The sequence below is a fragment of the Heptranchias perlo genome, unplaced genomic scaffold (genome assembly GCF_035084215.1).
Source record: "Heptranchias perlo isolate sHepPer1 unplaced genomic scaffold, sHepPer1.hap1 HAP1_SCAFFOLD_52, whole genome shotgun sequence".
Classification (NCBI taxonomy): domain Eukaryota; kingdom Metazoa; phylum Chordata; class Chondrichthyes; order Hexanchiformes; family Hexanchidae; genus Heptranchias; species Heptranchias perlo.
The window spans coordinates 5,856,261-5,877,412 of record NW_027139537.1 but is presented as its reverse complement, the minus strand read 5'-3'; the positions used below and the strand labels follow the sequence as shown (position 1 = coordinate 5,877,412).

The 21,152-nt window shown below is 44.9% G+C and overlaps 6 non-coding genes across 6 annotated transcripts; 4 read left to right on the top strand and 2 right to left on the bottom strand.

The window, feature by feature from the left end:
• The first annotated feature begins 2,470 nt into the window (after nucleotides 1-2,470).
• On the top strand, nucleotides 2,471-2,543 carry trnav-cac (transfer RNA valine (anticodon CAC)). The gene has a single exon. It is a non-coding gene; the product is annotated as a tRNA-Val (tRNA).
• A 5,338-nt stretch (nucleotides 2,544-7,881) lies between these two features.
• trnav-aac (transfer RNA valine (anticodon AAC)) lies at nucleotides 7,882-7,954 on the top strand. The gene has a single exon. It is a non-coding gene; the product is annotated as a tRNA-Val (tRNA).
• A 2,553-nt stretch (nucleotides 7,955-10,507) lies between these two features.
• On the bottom strand, nucleotides 10,508-10,581 carry trnak-cuu (transfer RNA lysine (anticodon CUU)). The gene has a single exon. It is a non-coding gene; the product is annotated as a tRNA-Lys (tRNA).
• Nucleotides 10,582-11,719: 1,138 nt separating this feature from the next.
• trnav-uac (transfer RNA valine (anticodon UAC)) lies at nucleotides 11,720-11,792 on the top strand. Its single transcript has one exon. It is a non-coding gene; the product is annotated as a tRNA-Val (tRNA).
• Nucleotides 11,793-17,237: 5,445 nt separating this feature from the next.
• Nucleotides 17,238-17,320, bottom strand: trnal-cag (transfer RNA leucine (anticodon CAG)). Its single transcript has one exon. It is a non-coding gene; the product is annotated as a tRNA-Leu (tRNA).
• A 264-nt stretch (nucleotides 17,321-17,584) lies between these two features.
• On the top strand, nucleotides 17,585-17,656 carry trnae-cuc (transfer RNA glutamic acid (anticodon CUC)). Its single transcript has one exon. It is a non-coding gene; the product is annotated as a tRNA-Glu (tRNA).
• Nucleotides 17,657-21,152: the final 3,496 nt, after the last annotated feature.

The window sequence follows — 21,152 nt, the reverse complement described above, 5'->3', positions numbered from 1 at the left end:
CAGTCTCGAAGGGCTGAATGGCTTCCTCTGTTCAAGTGCAACGAGCTCGAGGGGCTTAATGGCCGAGTCCTATTCCAGTGTAATCGGCTCGAGGTGCTGAATGGCCTTCAGTTCCCGTGGAACACGCTCGTGGGGCTGAATGGCCTGCTGCTGTTCCTATCTAACAGGCTTGAGAGGCTGATTGGCCTCCAGGTCTGATGTTTCGGGCTCGAGGGGCTGAATTGCCTTCAATTCCCGTATAACACGCTCGAGGGGCTGAATGGTCTGCTGCTGTTCCTGTGTAACAGGCTTGAGGTGCTGATTGGCTAACAGATCTAGTCTAAGGTGCTCGAGGGGCTGAATGGCCTCCTCCTGTTGCTATCTTACAGGCTTGAAGGGTTGATTGGCGTCTAGTTCCTATATAACAGGCTCGAAGGGCTGAATGGCCTTCAGTTCCCAGATAACAGGCTCGAAAGGCTAAATGGCCTCCTCCTTTTGATATTTGACAGGCTTGAGGGGTTGATCGGCCTCAAGTTCCTGTATAACAGGCTCAGAGGGCTGAATGGCCTCCTCCTGATTCTATGTAACAGGCTTGAGGGGATGATCGGCCTCCAGTAACGATGTAACGGGCTTGAGGGGCTGAATGGCCTCCTCCTTTTCCTGTGTAACAGCCTTCAGAGGCTGAATGGCCTTCAGTTCCCATATTAAAGGCTTGAGGAGCTCAATGGCCTCCTTCTGTTCCTGTCGAACAGCCGTGAAGGACTTGCGGCCAATTTGTCCAAGATGATTGCCAGACTTGCTGCCATTTTGTCCAAGATGTCGGGCGAACTTGCCACCATTTTGTCTAAAAATTAGATCCGGACCTTTCAGGAGCGAGATTAGAAAACATTTCTACACACAAAGGGTGGTAGAAGTTTGGAACTCTCTTCCGCAAATGGCAATTGATACCAGCTCAATTGCTAAATTTAGATGTGAGATTGATAGCTTTTTGGCAATCAAAGGTATTAAGGGATATGGGCCAAAGGCGGGTTTATGGAGTTAGATCACAGATCAGCCATGATCTTATCAAATGGCGGAGCAGGAACGAGGGGCTGAACGTCCTACTCCTGTTCCTATGTTCCTATGATATTATTTATATGGAATTCCGACAGGCATTTGATAAGGTTCCACACAAGAGACTGTTGGCAAAAATGAAAGCGCATGGAACTTGAGGCAATGTATTGGCATGGGTAGAGAATTGGTTAGGAGATCGTAGTCAGAGAGTGGGGATAATGGGTACATACTCCAATTGGCAGGATGCGACTAGTGGTGTCTCCCAGGGATCTGTAACTGGGGTCTCAGCTTGTCACCATATTTATCAATGACTTAGATGAAGGAACAGAGAGTCGTATATCCAAGTTTGCTGATGACACTAAGTTAGGTGGTACAGTGAGCAGTGTGGATGCGAGTGGAAAGTTGCAAAGGGACATTGATAAATTTAGTGAGTGGGCAAAACTATGGCAGATGGAGTTCAATGTGGGGTAATCCACTTTGGACCTATGGTCAGGGTATTTTCCAAATGGTAAGAAGCTCGGAACTGTGGAGAAGCAGAGAGAATTAACGGTTCATTTACATAAATCAGTAAAAGCTAACGGACGGGTCCAAAAATAATTTAAAAGGCGAACGGAGTGTTAGCCCTTATCTCAGGGGGCTGGAATATAAAGAAGTGGAAGTTATGTTCCAGTTATATAAAGCTCTGGTTAGACTGCGTCTGGAGTAACTGCGTTCAGTTTTGGACACTGCACCTCAGGAAGGATAGATTGGCCTTGGAGGGAGTGCAGAGCAGATTCACCAGAATGTTACCGCGGTTAAAAAGGTTAAACTATGAGGACAGGCTGCATGGACTGGGCTCGTATTCCATCGAGTACCGAAGATTGAGGGGCGGTCTGAGCGAGGTGTTTAACATGTTTAAATGAGTCGATAGAATAAAGAGAGAGAGAATCAATTTCCTCTGGGGAATCAAGAACGAGGGGGACAGAACCTTAAAATTAGAACCATGCCATTCAGGTTCGAAATCAGGAAGCACTTTTTTACACAATGGGCAGTAGAAGTCTGGAACTCTGTCCCCCAAAAGACTGTGGATGCTGGGGTTCAATTGAAGCTTTCAAGACTGAGATCGATAGATTTTTGTTGGGTGAGGGTATCGAGAGATAGGGAGCAAAGACGGGTAAATGGATTTGCGGTTCAGATGATCTCTGATCTAATTGAAGGGTGGAACAGGTTCAAGGGGCGAAATGGCCTCCTCCTGTTCCCAATGGAAATGTTGAGAATATGCTTTATTGATGCTGTGATGCCAGGTCCCACACCTGTCAAAACAAGGCCACATTTGGGAGTTTAATAACTTTGAAATGAACATTTTTCTTTTGTGACTTGTGCAACTTCGATCAATTGAATAGTTATGAAAGAGAATCAATGCCGTCATTCTAATTTCTGGCTGACCACCAAAGCAGAGGTTTCCGTGGTGTAGTGGTTATCACGTTCGCCTCACACGCGAAAGGTCCCCGGTTCGATCCCGGGTGGAAACATTATGTTGGGGCAGATGTTTTTTTCATCTGTGAAAGAGCCGGTCCTATTAAATTTAACACAAATTCGTGTTCTCACGAGCACTGAACATTTTAAACCGAGCCCTTCAAAATACAGTGTGTAAAATGAGAAGGGATAAAAAGTTCATCGCACAAAAGAAATTATTAAAGTTTTCCAACTTCCCTCAGTAGCCTTTCATTCTGCAAAATAACGTTATCAGTTAATTAATGGTGAATAAAACAATGATTGTTTTTATTTCTAAAATGCGATTAATATAAAAAGTGTTCAAAAGTTGCTTTGTTGACCGGGAATCGCACCCCGGCCGTGGTGGCAAAAGCGCCGAATCCTAACCACTGGACAATCAGCGAGTTTTAATTACAGTGTCATCAGATTTAACATGGATTTCTCTTTCTCTGTGATTCAGCTTTTAATTCTTTTTCGTTCCTGATTGCGGATATTCCCGTGATTAAATAGGAAAAAAGTACAATAGGTTCAGGAAAACCCGGGAGGTGGCATCCCGCTCACTGAGCCTGTCGAGCAGCATTTATCTTTCCAAACACTGGAGTGAGTGAAACTTCCTCCGGGGTGGGGGGTGTCTCAATGTGCAAAGGGTCGCGAGTGAAAAGGCCATTTATCAGTGAGGATGATCGAGCAGTCTCAGGCGCTGCGTTTCGGTTGCAGTTTTCTTTAAAGGCATGGGTTCGAATCCCACTTATGACATTGGGTTTTTGACTCCTATTTTATTTTTACCTTGAGATCCAGTTGATTTTTCGGCCCAGTTGATTTGCTCTTCCCGCAATAACCAACCCCGTCTCCGTCCACGGCACGTTTTGACGCCCACCAGTTCATCCCTAAACCGAGCTTTGAACGAAAATATGCTGGAAGCACAAGGCGGTCATTCAACAACTATGGAGAGAACAGACACTTGGGGAAATGTACCATAGGAATAGGAGTAGGCCATTCAGCCCCTCGAGCCTGCTCCGCCATTTGACATGATCATGGCTGATCTGTGATCGAACTCCATATACCTGCCTTTAGCCCATATCCCTTAATACCTTCAGTTGGCAAAAAGCTATCTGTCTCAGATTTAAAATTAGCAATTGAGCGAGCATCAATTGCCGTTTGCGGAAGAGTGATCCAAACTTCGACCATCCTTTGTGTTTAGAAGTGTTTTCTAATCTCACTCCTGAAAGGTCTGGCTCTAATTTTTAGACTGTGCCCCCGAGTCCTAGAATCCCCAACCAGCGGAAATAGTTTCTCTCCATCCCGAAAATATCAATGACACAGTCAATGAAAGGTGCAGTTCACGAAGGCGGCTCACCAGCACCTTCTCAAGAGCAATTAGGGATGGGCAATAAATGCTGACCTTGCCATTGACACCCACATCCCAGGAATGAAGACAAAAAATGTCGCCTGCATGGCCGAGTAATTTCCTGCTGCTAAACGACGGGAAGAATGAAACCATCGGCTTCAGTCCTTTGAACGAACTGTATACACTTGCCGTCGAGCTCAATCCCCACTTGCTCGTCTGCCCCGAATATCCACTGCATCAGAAAATCCTCCATAACATAGAATCACAGCATGGAAACATCACAGAAGGAGGCCATTCGGCCCATCGTGCCTGTTCCAACTCTTTTTTTTAATTCATTTATTGGGGTGTTTATATTGTAAATGTGTTTTCTGGAGATTTATTTCTCTATGTCTTATTTTTCATCACACACAAATACATAACACAGATACACAGAGCTGTCATGATAACCACCACACAGTTGCACCCACATGTATTTATAAGTGTCACAGATGCAATTATATGTATTTATAACAAGATATATCATATTGTAAAAATAATTAAAATACATTTATAAATGTCACACATAACATAAACACGCACTTCATAATGAAGCATGTCATCCATTTATACACATCCATAGTTTAAATTTTCACACTGTCCCGTTAGCAGTCCTGAACAAAGTCCAAACACCGAAAGTCTCCGCGTTTTTTCAGATGCTGCCCGTCCAGTTCCTTTCCTGTGATGTGATGATTCTGGGTGCCGGGTGTGTGTAATTGGATTTGCTGCAGTCATGCTGCCGCGGACAGGTGAAGGCTGCTTCTGAGGCTGCCTGACACCCGGTGGGAGTGGGCGGGGATTTGGTAATCTGAAATAAATGAAACGGTGTATGAGTAACTTTCATCAAGGTCAACATCAAGGTACCTGCCATTCGACCTCCAGGCGCAACAGCGGCACGTCTGATTCAAGGTTGCGTGTTCAAATCACGTCGGGGTCACACTTGTTCTTAACTGGCGGCAGGTGTCTGAATAATTCGGGAATTCATATTGCATTCCCTTTTTCACAATAAACATGAACCCTGGTCTGGATTCTACCTCACTAGTTCCCCAGTGTCAGGGAGAGAAGCGTCTGATTCCCTCATTTATTGATTGCAAGAAACATACACAAACACACTTATTAATTCAAAACCAGCCTGCAGCTCGGCACACATCGAGATAAACACAACCAGAGAGACAGGCAAACACCGGGAAATAGACAAACCGGTTTCTCAGAGAATTGCCTGTACCTCCACGGTCGAATGTAAGGGCTTTTGTTGTTCGCTTTCGTTCCACACCTTGGAATTCAGGAGAATCTGGTACATGGTTTGTCGGACAAGGCAAGGGCGCGATGGCCCGAATGGCCTGCTTCTGAGCTGTCTCCTTCTCCGATTCGAAACTCAGCCCCTCGGGGGGAGCCAGCAGCTGCCTCACTGCAATAACAGACCAAATGGAGAGATTTTAGTAGACCCGGCTAGCTCAGTCGGTAGAGCATGAGACTCTTAATTTTGTGGTCGTAGGTTCGAGCTCCACGTTGGGCCAATTCTGTTTTAAACTTTGACGCTGCTTTTGCGAGTGAACCCTCTGCTTGCTTGACTGTCAGTGCAAGAGACGATTCTGTAAGTGCCGCCTCGTGTGCAATGGTCAAAACTGTAAAAGGAGCAGAAGGTTATTCGGGGTTCAGAGACACAAACCTCTCTGATGAGCCTGAGATTTTGTCAGAGGTTGCTGCCTCCCCTCCATCTCTTGCCACCTGACGAGGTACTTGCTCCGGTTTCAATTTACAAACTGGGTGAGTTGATGATCGGGTGTCGGAGAGCTGGTTTGTGATCTGAGTAGGAGACTCAGCGGCACCGGGTGAGACAGAGAAATAAAATCAGTCCAGGCCCCGGCCCCAATCTGCGGATGTGGAAGAAAACACGGGAGGAGGGTGCGGTGTGAGGTCCCTGTCAATTCAACTGCCCGAACAAAGCTGGCCACAGTCACAGAATCAGAATGGCTACTTCCTTAGCGGGGAGGCCGATTCATGTGGAAACGGATCCGGACGAGAATGGTCTAATTCATAAGCTTCGGGGAGGGAAATTAGGGAGCTCCTTCGGAACGTTAATAGCTTGAAAATGAAGACTTTTTCCTGTGTAACTTGTGTGGTTTTGATGAATGAAATGTTTGTAAAAAGTCATCCGTGGAGAAGGATTGAGAGCTTTCAGGACTAGAGGGGAAATGTGGAGATTCTTTTCACATAGATGGTTGATCCGATCTGGTAGCCACTCCCTGAAAGGCTGGTGGAAGCATCTTTCATAGGAACTTTCAAAAGGCAATTGGACAGGTGCTTGAAGAGGACTGATTTGCAAGGTTACGGGGAAAAGGCTGGGTTTTTTGGACTAAATTGGACAGCTCTTTCAAAGAGTAGGCAGGGCAACACGGCCGAATGGCCACCTTCTGTGCTGTAATATTCTATGATTCTTTTCCATGTGTGGGACAGGAGAGATGTTGTTTCAAGAGAAGTAAAACTGTCCCAATCAGAGCAGAGAGAGGTGACTGGTCAGTTCCCCTCTGCCCAGTATAAGTCACCAGCGGTTTTTTGTGGTGTCGTGGTTACCAGTTCGTTTGACACGCGAACGGCCCTGCTTTCGATCCTGGGCGGACAATTTATGTTGCAATTGCTGTTTACATTCTATATTAATGACTTAGATGAGGGGACCGAGTATAATGTATCCAAGTTTGCTGATGATACAAAGGTAGGTGGGAAAGTAAGCCGTGAGGAGGACGCAAATGGAGATGGACAGTTTAAGTGATTGGGTAAGAAGGTGGCAGTTGGAGTATAAGGTGGGAAAATGTGAAATTGTCCACTTTGGTAGGAAGAATAGAAAAGCAGAGTATTTTTAAAAAGGTGAGAGTCCAATAAATGTTGGTATTCAGAGGGAGTTGGGTGTACTTGCAAACAAATCGCAGAAAGTTAACATGCAGGTACAGCAAGCAATTGGGAAGAAACTGGTATGTTGGCCTTTTTGGAAGGAGGTTGGAGTATAAGAGTAAGGAAGTCTTGCTGCAATTAAATAGGGCTTTGGTGAGAACACACCTGGAGTACTTTGATGCAGTCTACATGGATTTTAGCAAGGCTTTTGACAAGGTCCCAATGGGATGTGGGTGTCGCTGGCGAGGCTAGCATTTATTGCCCATCCCTTATTGCCCTTGAGAAGGTGGTGGTGAGCCGCCTTCTTGAACCGCTGCAGTCAGTGTGGCGAAGGCTCTCCCACAGTGCCACGAAGTAATAGACAAAGCACCGATTAGCGTGCCGGTTGCAGGAGAGCTGGTTGGCGGTGATATCGATGCTGTGAGCGAGACCAGACCGTTTCCATGTTTCCACAAATAATGACCCTTCCTTCATTTCTGGAAAAGTAATACTGAGAGTGAACAACTACATTTCTGTGGCTGCAACATGAAACTTTGGCAAGGTGACACGTTACTGTAGTGTATCTTGCAAAAAAGTGTACCGGGCAGTCTCTGTGTCGCAATCGGTTCGCGCATTCGTTTGTTAACCGAAAGGTTGGAGGTTCGAGCCCACCCAGAGAAGAAAATTGCAACTTTTTCTTCCCACTTTAGGATTCAATTGCCTCATTCTGATAGCCCTGAAGCCGGTGCCAGGTTTTAATTCCTGATCTGCAGTAACTGGGAGCACTTTAAATGGATCCGATCTCTTGAACTCATTTCAAGTTTACGAATGTGTGATTTGGCTGCAAGAAAACACTCTGGGAACAATATCATCTGAGCATGCCTGATTCGCCATAATTTACACTGCGGTCGGATATCAGGCACATGCAAAAAAAAAACAGTGAAATGTTTGTGTGGGCGCGATGCTCTGGGATTCCCTGCCTGACCATCGTCACCGATCCTTCTCTGCAGCCTTCCGAAATACAGCGCAGTAAATGTATCCCTGTGAAATGAGCTCGTGGACAGTAATACGGAAATTAGTTTGGCTAAGGGGTTATATCCCTAATACGGAGGTCGAGGCATCAGGTTTCCGTAGTGTAGTGGTTATCACATTCGCCGAACACGCGAAAAGTCCCCGGTTCGAAACCGGGCGGAAACATTTTGAAACCTTGTCCCCATTAAAGTTAATAAATATTTGACGATTCACATTGCTGAATAATATAAAAAAAGTCCACATCTCCCAGCCCTGTTAATGCAGTCGGCTGAGAGCAGGCGATGAATGCCAGCGTGATATTGGGGGTGAAGGCTGCTTCCAACACTGTCTCATTCCCGATGGGATCTGGCGGAGATTTGATGAGCCCTATCCATTCAACCAATATATGAAACGGTGTTTGAGAAACATTCATATATATAATAACATCCAGGATCCTGTCTTCAGAGTGCGTGGCGCAAAGGTCTGACTCCGGATTAAAAGGCTGCGTGTTCACATCTCATCAGGGTCAGTGTTTCTTTCACCGCTCATATGAGACTGGATAATTCCCGAATGAAGGTTTTAATTGCTTTTTCACCAAAAAAAAACAGAAGTTTGGTCTAATCCCTGACTCAGTACCTACCCAGTGGCAGGGAGGGGAGCGCCTGATACCCTCATTTATTTCATGCAACAAACTGACACGATGACTGGTATTGATTCAAAATCGACCTGCAGATGGACACACACAGAAAATAGACAACCACAGAAACAGACAGCAACTATTTGCACATATATATATGTACATATATATATATATAGCGCCTTTAACGTGGTCAGACGATTTAAGCTCGGTGAACTTGCTTCAGCTTTCTGAAATGTATTTGTCCATCCTTCAGAGGTCACGGGAAATATATTTTTTGCCTTTCGAAAAAAGACGCGAAAGGTAAAGATATGTTTTGTTTTCAACACGGCTGGTGAAATGGCCGGACTATCATAAATTAGGGGTCGCCTTTGAAAAATTTAAAGGAGACTACCTCAAAATCACTTAGTGCAAATTTAAAATCACGGTCACTGTTTATATAGGACTGAATGAAATAACAATCAACATGGCAGTCAGCGCCCGCGGTGAGACGGTGTCGAACTTGTTTGCTGCGAAGTTCACCGCTGGGCTAAAGTTGACGCCGTTTAAAAGACGCGAACCCACTCAATGTAAAGGATGAGCTCATAACCAACAGGTCCCGTCAACGTCAAACACCTCCTTTCTTGTTCAATGGAGGGAGCAGAGGCGTGTACATCTTCAGACGCCCGCAACTTTAAGAAATGGAACAGATAAAGGCACAGATGCAAGTTCCAAATCTTTTCAATGCAAAGTTATTTCACTTTACTTCAAGTGCGGTGAGGCTGAAAAAGGTCCCAGATGATTTGCGTTCACTCGTGACTTGTTTGCCAGTATTTGTCCGTCAGGTTTGCAATTTAATTTGTATTGGATATTGAAGATATTTCAGGATGATTGCACAACATACCATGTGTAAAGCAACCATCTTGATAACTTCAATCATCACACACTCTATATCGAGGCTGCAGAGACCCCAGCACCCCTTTCAATATTGTTTTTCTTAACTCACAGTTTTCAAAAGGGAATTGGATAAACGCTTGGATGGAAAAATTTTCAGGGCTATGGGGAAACAGCAGGCGAGTGGGACTAACTGGACAGCTCTTTCAGAGAGCTGGCACAGGTACGATGGGCCGAATGGCATCTGAATGGCGCTGTCTTATTCTATGATTCTATTAATAGATCAATTTCCGCCTTTCACTGAGCCTCTCTAAATGGAGCGCAGTAATCGTGACCCTGTGAAATAAGGTCCTGATCAGTAATACGGAAATTAGCGTGGTTGAGCGGTTTGAAACTCTGGTTCGGCTCCGAACAGGAAATTTCCACTCTAAGTTTGATTAGTTTATCAATTATCTCCCCCCTTTCGATCTTAAATGTCTTACATACTTTTTTGATCTCTTCTTCTACTGTCATGCCCACAATACTGAAACAAAGTGATTATTTAATATTTCTGCCATTTCGCTGTCATTGCCTGTGAGTTTGTCGTGTGTATCCCTTAGTGACCCAATTCCTATCCTAAACTTTCTTTGGCTGTTGATGTGTCTAGAATACTTTGCTTTTTTTGATATTCCTTTTTGCCTTTCTCATAATTCTTTAGACTTCTTTCCCACTCTTTTCACATTCTCCTCTCTCCTTTATTGTCCAGCGTGTGCCTTTTTCTTTAGTTTCAAATTTGCCCTTATTTCTTTATTCATCCCTGGTGTGTCATTTCTGGCTAGTTTGTTCTTGCTTTTCAGTGGGATATATTTCTCCTGGACTCTATTGATCACCGTTTTAAATGTTTCCCACTGCTGTTCTATTTCTTTGTCCAGGTCATTAATATGTCAAACATATCACCGTTTGAAACTTCTCAAGTCACATATGCATGACAAAGCCAGTTGCTTTTGTGGGTGGAGCAAATCAACTTGGTCGAAAAATCAGCTGCAGCCCAATCCACAAATAAAATATTGCCACATAGTCGTACAAATAAGCAATGTCAGAAGTGGGATTCGATCCCACGCCTCTCGAAGAGACTGTGACCTGAACGCCTTGGACCGCTCGGCCATCCTGACTACCGATTTTGTGTTTCATTCTGCATCATTTCTGCACTGTTGGCCAGTGAAAGCAGCATAAAAGTTTAAAAAGATACACGCCCAACGTGGGGCTCGAGCCCACGACCCTGAGATTAAGAATCTCATGCTCTGACCGACTGAGCTCGCCGGGCCTGAATGCACCCTGGCCGCTTTATCCGTTATTGCAGCAAGCAGGAGAAAGACTCCATTTTAAATTATTGGAATCAATTCTGAGGGACAGGATAAACTGTCACTTTGAAAGACACGGACGAATCAAGGACAGTCAGCGTGGATTTGTTAAGGGGAGGTCGTGTCTGAATAACCTAATTGAATTTTTCGAGGAGGTAACAAGGAGGATCGATGAGGGTGGCGTAATTGATGTCGTCGACATGGATTTTCGCAAGGCTTTTGAAAATTTCCCACATGGCAGATTTGTCAAAAAAGTAAAGATCCATGGGAACGTGGTTTATTGGATCCCAAATTAGCTCAGTGGCAGGAAGCAAAGGGTAATGGCCGACGGGTGTTTTTGCGGCTGGAAGACTGTTTCCAGTGGGGTGCTGCAGGGCTCGGTACTGGGTCCTTTGCTTTTTGTGGTGTATATTAACGATTTGGACTTAAACGTAGGGTGCATGATTGAGAAATTTGCGGGTGGAAAGCTGGAGACTGTGGGGGTTCAGGCAATTTTCTGATAAAAAAGCACTCAATCCATCTCTGAACGAATTTTGAACGAATACGTGTGTTTGACCCACCACAGGCACGATGGGCCGAATGATCTCCTCTTGTGGACTAACATAATTCGATGATACTAAGTGTTATCAGACGGAAAAGCAATTCATTCCAAATAAGAGCAGAGAGAGGAAACTAGTCTAACAGCATAACAGCACGGTGAGATATTGTATTTGAGAAGGATGAGGAGGGATAGTTTATCATGGTGGTAGTCACATACGGTATCCATTGTGACTTTGATAAGGGCCATTTCATGCTGCGACAGGGGCGGAAACCTAATTGGAGATATTCAGCCCGGGCGCGGCCCCATCGTGCGCGGTGAGACGGAGGGGGGGGGGGGCGGGGGGAAGTGTCAGAGCTGGGGCTCACCGGTGGAAGCAGCATAGAAGTTTAAAACGGTACTCGCCCAACGTGGGGCTCAAAACCACTACCCTGAGAGTTTTTAAAGAAAAGGGGGAGCAGCCACTGTCTGTATCTCTTGCTGGACTTGAAACAACACATTCCAAGTCCGAGCAGAGAGAGGACCCCATTCAGTTGCTCAATGTGTTGAATAAAATGCAATCAGTTTCCGTAGTGTAGCGGTTATCACGTTTGCTTTACACACAAAAGGGCCCCGGTTCGATCCCGGGCAGAAACATTATTTTGGAACTTGGTCTCCATGAACATCCAGATAGAATTTCTTCTCGTGCCCAAAAGGGAGACAGTGGCCGCTCCCTTCTTCTTTCTAACCTGCATTTTTTACTTCATTAAACAGATAAATTTGAGTGAGAGAAAACTGATTCTCAGTGACGCTCATTTCAAATTTTATTCCCTTTAAATCTGGAAGGCTTTAAACAGATTGGCTTCTTGAAAGGAGTTAGTTGGGTGGGATCGACCAACTTTTTCCGCTGGTGGGAGACGAGGGAACCGAATCAAACATTTACCAAGTTCTCCTGAATTATAAGTTTCAACGGGAAACCGACCAACAAAAGCCCTTTCATTGACCGTGGAGGTTCAGACAATTTTCTGATAACAAAGCGCTCAATCTATTTCTCTTGTCTATGTCCCGATGTTTCCGGAGACTGTCTGCATCTCTTCCCTGTATTTATCTCACCATGTGTCCACCTGCAGGGTGGTTTTTGAACTAAAACGTGTGTTTGCCTTCTGTTTGTTGCATTAAATAAATGAGGGCATCAGGTGCTTCCCTCCCTGACACTGGGGAACCAGAGGCAGACTTCAGAGCAGGGTTCTGTTAATTGTGAAGACGCAAAGAAAATATTAATTGCAGAATTATATAAACCAGCTTGAAGGGAGAAAACTGTGACCCTGACGTGATTTGAACACACAACCTTCTAATCTGGAGTCAGACGCGCTACCGTTGCGCCACGAGGACTGGACGCTGCAATGGGCGTTTGTTTCTATCAATATTTGTCAAGCACCGCTTTATAGCTCCCAGATTGGTGGAATGGGTTGGCTTTCAAATCCCCGCCCACTCCCACCAGATGTCAGGCAGCATCAGAAGTGTCCTTCACCTGTCAGCGGCAGCATGGCGCTCGCTTCCATCGTCTGCTATCAGCGGACTGCAGCAAATCCAATTACATTCATCCTGCACCCAAGAATGATCACATCACAGGAAAAGGATGTGGGAAACTGCTCAAGACACATAACAGGAGGGGAAACTTCTGAAAAACACTTCGACTTTCGGTGTTTGGACTTCGAATCGAAATGCAAAAAAGAACGTGTGAAAATATAAACTATGGGTGTGATGTTTGTATGTAAAGTGAATGTTAGCGGATTTCTCCCGTTACTGTCGCAACTATGGGTTGTGAATTCATCATCAATCTGTAACTTCTGCTTTGATTTTAGTCCGAGTGCTTACAAAATAGCAAATTTTATAGATTGACTTACAACAGTCTTCAACTTTACATTCAACAGTATTATTATTATGATACAACTGTCTACAGATTACATTAATGACAAACAATCAACACAACCTGACCTGTCTGCGAATCCAGGTATATCAGACCTCACCTTTGCGGGCTGCCTGTGGCAATGGACTTCTGACTGTCCCCGATTGAGAGCTCTAACATTTGAGGAGGGAGCATGCCCTATCTTTATAGGATTCGGATGCATTGTTCTGTACGTAAGCACCACTGATCTTAACTCATGGTCGTAAACCATCCCACTCTGCTGACTCTCAGAAACCACCAAGGATTGTTTCATGTCTTAGTGTTTATTTAGCCTTTCTCCGTCATCAGGTTTTGGATGTTTATACTAGGTCAGCACAACCTGGAGTTCAGGTGTCCATGACACCCAAGTTTCTCTGGACATCAACATTTAATAGTTTCTCACCATTTCAATAATATTCTGTTCTTCTGTTCTTCTGTTCTTCCGACCAAAATGAATATCCTCACATTTCACCACATTGTACTCCATCTGCCACCTTCTTGCCCACACACTTAACCTGTCTCGATCCCTTTGCAGAGTCTTTGTGTCCTCCTCACAGCTGCCTTTCCCACCAAGCTTTGTATCATCAGCAAACTTGGATATATCACATTCGATCCCTTCATCAAGTCATTAAAAGTGTTCTAAAGGCATATAAATAGTAAACGGGTCGTGAGAGGATGGGTAAGGCCGAATAGGGACCAAAAAGGAGATCTACGCATGAAGGCATAGGGCATTGCTTAGGTACTAAATGAGTATTCTGCATCTGTCTATACCGAGGAAGAAAATGCTGCCTAAATCACAGTGAAAGGGGAGGTAGTTGAGATACTGGAAGTGGTGAAAATTGATAAAGAGAAGATACTAGAAAGACTGGCTGTACTTAAAGTAGATAATTCACCTGGTCCGAATGGGATTCATCCTAGGTTGCTGAGGAAAGTAAGGGTGGAAATTGCAGAGTCCTGGCCATAATCTTTCAATCCTCCTTAGATACATGGTTTGGTGCCAGAGAACTGGAGAATTGCAGATGTTACACCCTTGTTCATCAATGGGTGTACGATAAACCCAGCAATTACAGGCCAGTCAGTTTAACCACGGTGGTGGGACGCTTTTAGAAATGAAAATCTGGGACAAAATTAAGAGTCACTTGGACAAGTGTGGATTGAAAATAGAAAGCCACTGTGGATTTGTTAAAGACAAATCATGATTGAGTTTTGTGATGAGTTAACAGAGAGGGCTGATGAGGGCAATGTGGTTGATGTTGTGTCGAGGCGATTGATAAAGTGCCACAAAATAGGCTTGTCAAAAGGGGCGATAGTGGCTGCTTCCTTATTCTTTAAAAGCGCTTTCTTTTATTTCACTCAACAGATAACTTTGAGTGAGCGAAAACTGATCCACAGTGACGCTTATTTCAAGTTTATACCCTTTGAATCTGAAAGGATATATTGGCCTTGGAAGGAGTGCAGCACAGATTCACCAGATTGTTACCAGGGTGCAATGTGTTAAATTATGAGAAGATGTTATATAAACTAGGTTTAAAATCACACAAGTCACACTGCAAGAAGTTTTCATTTTTGATACATACATTAATATCCTGGACTTGGGTATACAGGGTATAATTTCAAAGTTTGCAGATGACACGAAACTCGGCAATGTTGTAAACAATGTGGTGGATAGTATCAGACTTCAGGAGGACATAGACAGCCTGGTGAAATGGAATTTATTAATAGAGGCATCGAGTATAAAAGCAACAAAGTTATGGTAAACGTTTATAAAACACTGGTTAGGCTGCAGCTGGAGTATTGTTTCAATTCTGGGCACCACACTTTCGGAAAGATGTCAAAGCCTTGGAGAGGGTGCAGAGGAGATTTACTGGAATGTTAACAGGGATGAGGGACTTCAGTTATGTGGCGAGAATGGAGAAGCTGGGATTATCCCCTGAGAGCAGAGAAGGTTAAGGGGAGATTTGATAGAGGTGTTCAAAATTATGAAATGTTTTGATAGAGCAAACAAGGAGAAACTGTTTGAAGTCTCTCAGATGATTCTTATAATTACAATTAATAAACCCACAACTTTCTGTTTCGCACTGAACGAAATGCTAACAAGTTTGCCGAGTGACTGTCGAAACTACGCTAACTGTTCTGACTTTCATCCCTTCTCATTTTACGCACTTTATTTTAGGAGTCTGCTTAAAAGTGTTCAGTGGTGATGAGACCAGGAATCTGGTGCAGCCGTTGTTGAATGTGAAAGGATTGCAGCCCAATTTACACGAGAGAAAGCTCGCGCCTGGACGTTTGTGAGGAGCAAGTTACAGCAAATTGTTTCTGACCCGGGATTAAACCGGGAGTTTTTCGTGTGTGAGGCCAACATGATAACCATTACACCACGAAAACATCTATTTAATCCAGCCCAGGTCAGATGGAAGTGTTAATGGAGAAAGTGAACTGCTGACTTCCACTTCTGGGGGATATCCCAAAGCGCTTCATAGAGGTGTAATCAAAAAGAAAGAATCATAGAATCACAGGAGGCCGTTCGGCCCATCGTGCCTGTGCCAACTCTTTACCAGCTCTTTAAACTAAATGCTGCAATTTTAAAGGGGATGCGGGAACAGAGAGACCTGGGGCTACACGTACACAAATCTTTGAAGGTGGCAGGACAAGTTGAATAGTTTGAGGAAAAAAAAGTGTTCGGAATCGTTGACTTTATTAATAGAGGCATAGAGTACAAAAGCAAGGAACTTATGCTAAACGTTTATAAATCACTGGTTAGGCCCCAGCTGGCCACCACACAATTCTGCCCACCACACTTTAGGAAGGATGTCAAGGCCTTGGAGAGGGTGCAGAAGTGATTTACTAGAATGGTGCCAGGGATGAGGGACTTCAGTGAGGTGGAGAGACTGGAGAAGCTGGGGTTGTTCTCCTTTGAGCAGAGACGGTTGAGGGGAGATTTAACAGAGGTGTTTAAAATCATGAACGGTTTTGATAGAATAAATCAGGAGAAACTATTTCCAGTGCCAGAAAGGATGGTAACCAGAGGACACAGATTTAAGGTAATTGGCAACAGAGGTGAGATGAGGAGATTTTTTTTTTACGCAGCGACTTGACATGATCTGGAATGCGCTGCCTGAAACGGTGGTGGAAACAGATTCAATAATAACATTCAAAGGGGAACTGGATAAATACTTGAAGGGGAAAATTTTGCAGGGCTATGGGGAAAGGGAAGGGGAGTAGGTCCAATTGGATAGCTCTTTCAAAGAGTTGGCACAGGCACGATGGGCCGAACGGCCTCCTTCTGTGATGTTTCCATGCTGTGATTCGATGTTATGGAGGATTTTCTGATGCAGTGGATATTCGGGGCAGAGGACCAAGTGGGGATTGAGCTCGACGGCAAGTGTGTACAGTTCGTTCAAAGGACTGAAGCCGATGGTTTCATTCTTCCCGTCGCTTAGCAGCAGGAAATTAGTCGGCCATGCAGGCGACTTTTTTTTGTCTTCAATCATGGGATGTGGGTGTCAATGGCAAGGTCAGCATTTATTGCCCAGAACCTAATTGCTCTTGAGAAGGTGCTGGTGAGCCGCCTTCGTGAACTGCACCTTTCGTTGAATGTGTCATTGACATTTTCTGGATAGAGAGAAACTATTTCCGCTGGTTGGGGATTCTAGGACTTGGGGGCACAGTCTAAAAATTAGAGCCAGATCTTTCAGGAGTGAGATTAGAAAACACTTCGACACACAAAGGGTGGAAGAAGTTTGGAACTTTTTTCCCCTAACGGCAATTGATGTTTGCTTAATTGCAATTTTTAAATCTGAGATCGATAGCTTTTTGCCAACAGAAGGTATTAAGGAATATGGGCCAAAGGCAGGTATGTGGAGTTAGATCACAGGTCAACTACGATCTTATCAAATGGCGGAGCGGACTCGAGGGGCTGAGTGGCCCTCTCCTGTTGCTATGGTACATTTCCCCGAGTGTCTGTTCTCTCCATAGTTGTTGCCTTGTGTTTAAAGCATATTTTCGTTTAAAGCTCGTTTTGGGGATGAGCCGGTGGGCTGCAAAACGTGCCGTGCATCGAGACATTGTTGCTTTTTGCGGGAAGAGCAAATCAACTGGGCCGAAAAATCAACCGCAGCTCCAGCAACAAATAAAATCGGAGTCAAAATAACCGATGTCAGAAGTGGGATTCGAACCCACGCCTCCAAAGGAGACTGCGACCTGAACGCAGCGCCTTAGACCGCTCGGCCATCCTGACTTACAAATAGCTCCTTCACTCGCCACCCTTTCCACATTGAGACCCCCCCGGAGAAAGTTTCACTCACTCCAGTGCTTGGTAAGATAAATGCTGCTGGAAAGGCTCGGTGAGCGGGATGCCACCTCCCCGGGTTTTCCTGAGCCTATTGTACTTTATTCCTATTTAATCACGGGAATATCCGCAATCAGGAGCTAAAAATAATTAAAAGCTGAATCACAGAGAAAGGGAAATCCATATTACATCTGATAAACTAACCAACAGCGCTCCCTGGTGGTCTAGTGGTTAGGATTCGGCGCTCTCACCGCCGCGGCCTGGGTTCGATTCCCGGTCAGGGAAGCAACTTTTGAACACGTGTTGTATTCATCGCATGAACTTGCTCAAAGTCTGTGGGAAGAAAAAAAAACAATCATTGTTTTTATCACAATTAATTAACCGATAACGTTATTTTGCAGAATGAAAGGCGACTGAGGGAGTTGGAAAACTTTAATAATTTCTTTTGTGCGATGAACTTTTTATCCCTTCTCATTTTACACACTGTATTTTGAAGGGCTCGGTTTAAAATGTTCAATGCTCGTGAGACCACGAATTTGTGTTAAATTTAACAGACCGGCTATTTCACAGAGAAAAAATAAATTTGCCCCAACATAATGTTTCTGCTTGGGATTGAACCAGGGACTTTCCACGTATAAAGCAAACGTGATAACTGCTACACTGCAGAAACCTCTGTTTGGCTTATCAGCCAGAAGTTCGAATGACTGCATTGATTCTCTTTCATAACTATTCAATTGATCGAAGTTGCACAAGTCACAAAAGAAAAATGTTCATTTCAAAGTTATTAAACTCCCAAATGTGGCCTGCCTTGTTTGGACAGGGGTTGACCCAGACATCACAGCCTCAACAAAGCATATTCTCAACATTTCCATTGGGAACAGGAGGAGGCCATTCAGCCCCTTGAACCTGTTCCGCCCTTCAATTAGATCAGAGATGATCTGTAACTGAAATCCATTAACCTGCCTTTGCTCCCTGTCCCTCGATACCCTTACCCAACGAAACTCTATCGATCTCAGTCTTGAAAGCTTCAATTGACTCCCAGCATCCACAGCCTTTTGGGGGACAGCGTTCCAGACTTCTACTACCCTTTGTGTAAAAAAGTGCTTCCTGATTTCGAACCTGAATGGCATGGTTCGAATTTTTTAAGGTTATGTCCACCTCGTTCTTGATTCCCCAGAGGAAATTGATTCTCTCTCTCTATTCTATCGAATCATTTGAACATGTTAAACACCTCGCTCAGACCGCCCTTCAATCTTCCATACTCGATGGAATACGAGCTCAGTCTGTGCAGCCTGTCCTCATAATGTCACCTTTTTAGCCCCGGTAACATTCTGGTGAATCTGCTCTGCACCCCCTCCAAGGCCAATCTATCCTTCCTGAGGTGCAGTGTCCAAAACTGAACGCAGTTACTCCAGACGCAGTCTAACCAGAGCTTTATATAACTGGAACATAACTTCCACTTCTTTATATTCCAGCCCCCTCAGATAAAGGCTAAAATTCCGTTCGCCTTTTAAATTATTTTTGGACCTGTCCGTTAGCTTTTACTGATTTATGGAAATGAACCGTTAATTATCTCTGCTTCTCCACAGTTCCGAGCTTGGTACCATTTGGAAAATACCCTGACCATCGTTCCAAAGTGGATTACCCCACATTGAACTCCATCTGCCATAGTTTTGCCCACTCACTTAATCTATCAATGTCCCTTTGCAACTTTCCAATCGCATTCCACACTACTTACTGCACCACCTAACTTAGTGTCATCAGCAAACTTGGATATACGACTCCCTGTTCCTTCATCTAAGTCATTGACAAATATGATGAGAAGCTGAGACCCCAGTTACAGATCCCTGGGGGACACCACTCGTCGCATCCTGCCAATTGGAGTATGTACCCATTATCCCGACTCTCTGTCTCCCATCTCCGAACCAATTCTCTACCCATGTCAATACATTGCCTCAAGTTCCATGCGCTTTCATTTTTGCCAACAGTCTCTTGTGTGGAACCTTATCAAATGCCTGTCGGAATTCCATATAAATAATATCATAGGAACATAGGAACAGGAGTAGGCCATTCAGCCCCTCTTGCCTGCTCCAACATTTGATAAGATCATGGCTGATCTGTGATCTAACTCCATGTACCCGCCTTTGGCCCATATCCCTTAATACCTTTGGTTGCCAAAAGCTATCTGTCTCAGATCTAAATTTAGCAATTGAGCTAGCATTAATTGCCGTTTGCAGAAGGGAATTCAAAACTTCTACCACCCTTTGTGTGTAGAAATGTTTTCTAATCTCGCTCCTGAAAGGTCCGGCTCTAATTTTTAGACAAAATGGTGGCAAGTTCGCCGGACATCTTGGACAAAATGGCTGTAAGTACGGTGGCCATCTTGGACAAAATGGCTGTAAGTACGGTGGCCATCTTGGACAAAATGGCGGCAAGTCCTTCACGGCTGTTCGACAGGAACAGAAGGAGGCCATTAAGCTCTTCAAGCCTCTTATATGGGAACTGAAGGTCATTCAGCCTCTGAAGGATGTTACACAGGAAAAGGAGGAGGCCATTCAGCCCCTCAAGCCCGTTACATCGTTACTGGAGGCCGATCATCCCCTCAAGCCTGTTATATAGAATCAGGAGGAGGTCATTCAGCCCTTCGAGCATGTTATACAGCAACTTGAGGCCAATCAACCCCTCAAGCCTGTCAAATAGCAAAAGGAGGAGGCCATTCAGCCCCTCGAGCCTGTTATTTGGGTACTGAAGGCCATTCAGCCGTTCGAGCCTGTTATACAGGAACTAGACGCCAATCAACCCTTCAAGCCTGTCAGATAGCAAATGGAGGAGGCCATTCAGCCCCTCGAGCCCCTTACACCAGATCTGGTGACAAATCAGCCCCTCAAGCTTGTTACATAGGAACAGGAGGAGGCCACTCCGCCCCTCGATCGTGTTATACGGGAACTGAAGGCCATTCAGCCCCTCGAGCCCATTACACCGGAACTGGAGGCCAGTCAGACCCTCAAGCCTGTTACATAGGAACAGGAGGAGGCCATTCAGCCCTTCGAGCCTTTTGTACAGGAACTTGACGTCAATCAACCCTTCAAGCCTGTCAGATAGCAACAGGAGGAGGCCATTCAGCCCCAAGCCCGTTACAACAGACCTGGAGGCCAATCAGCCCCTCAAGCCTGTTACATAGGAATAGCAGCAGGCCCTTCAGCCCCTCGAGCGTGTTATACGGGAACTGAAGGCCATTCAGCAGCGCGAGCCTATAACACTGTAATAGGAATCGGCCATTAAGCCCCTCGAGCTTGTTGCACTGGAACAGGTGGGGGCCATTCAGCCCTTCGAGACTGTTATACAGGATCGGGACGCCATTCAGCCCTTCGCACATGTTACAAAGGAACAAGATGAGTCCATTCAGCCCCTCGAGCATGTTACATAGGAACAAGAGAAGTCCATTCAGCCACACGAGCCTGTTACATAGGAACAGGAGGAGACAATTCAGCTCCTCAACTGTTCCGCCATTCAATTAGATCATGGCTGATCTGTCTCTTAACTCCATCTACCCGCCTTGGTTCCAGAATCCTTCATACCCTTGCCGAACAAAAGTCTATCAAACTCCGTTTTGAAATTTCGTATTGAGCCCCAGCCTCAACAGACTTTTGTGGGATAGAGTTCCAGATTTCCACGGCCCTTTTGTGAAGAAGTGCTTCCTGACATCACCCCTGGACGGCCTAGCTCTAATTTTATGGTTATGCCCCTTTGTTCCACACTCCCCCAATAGAGGAAGTAGTTT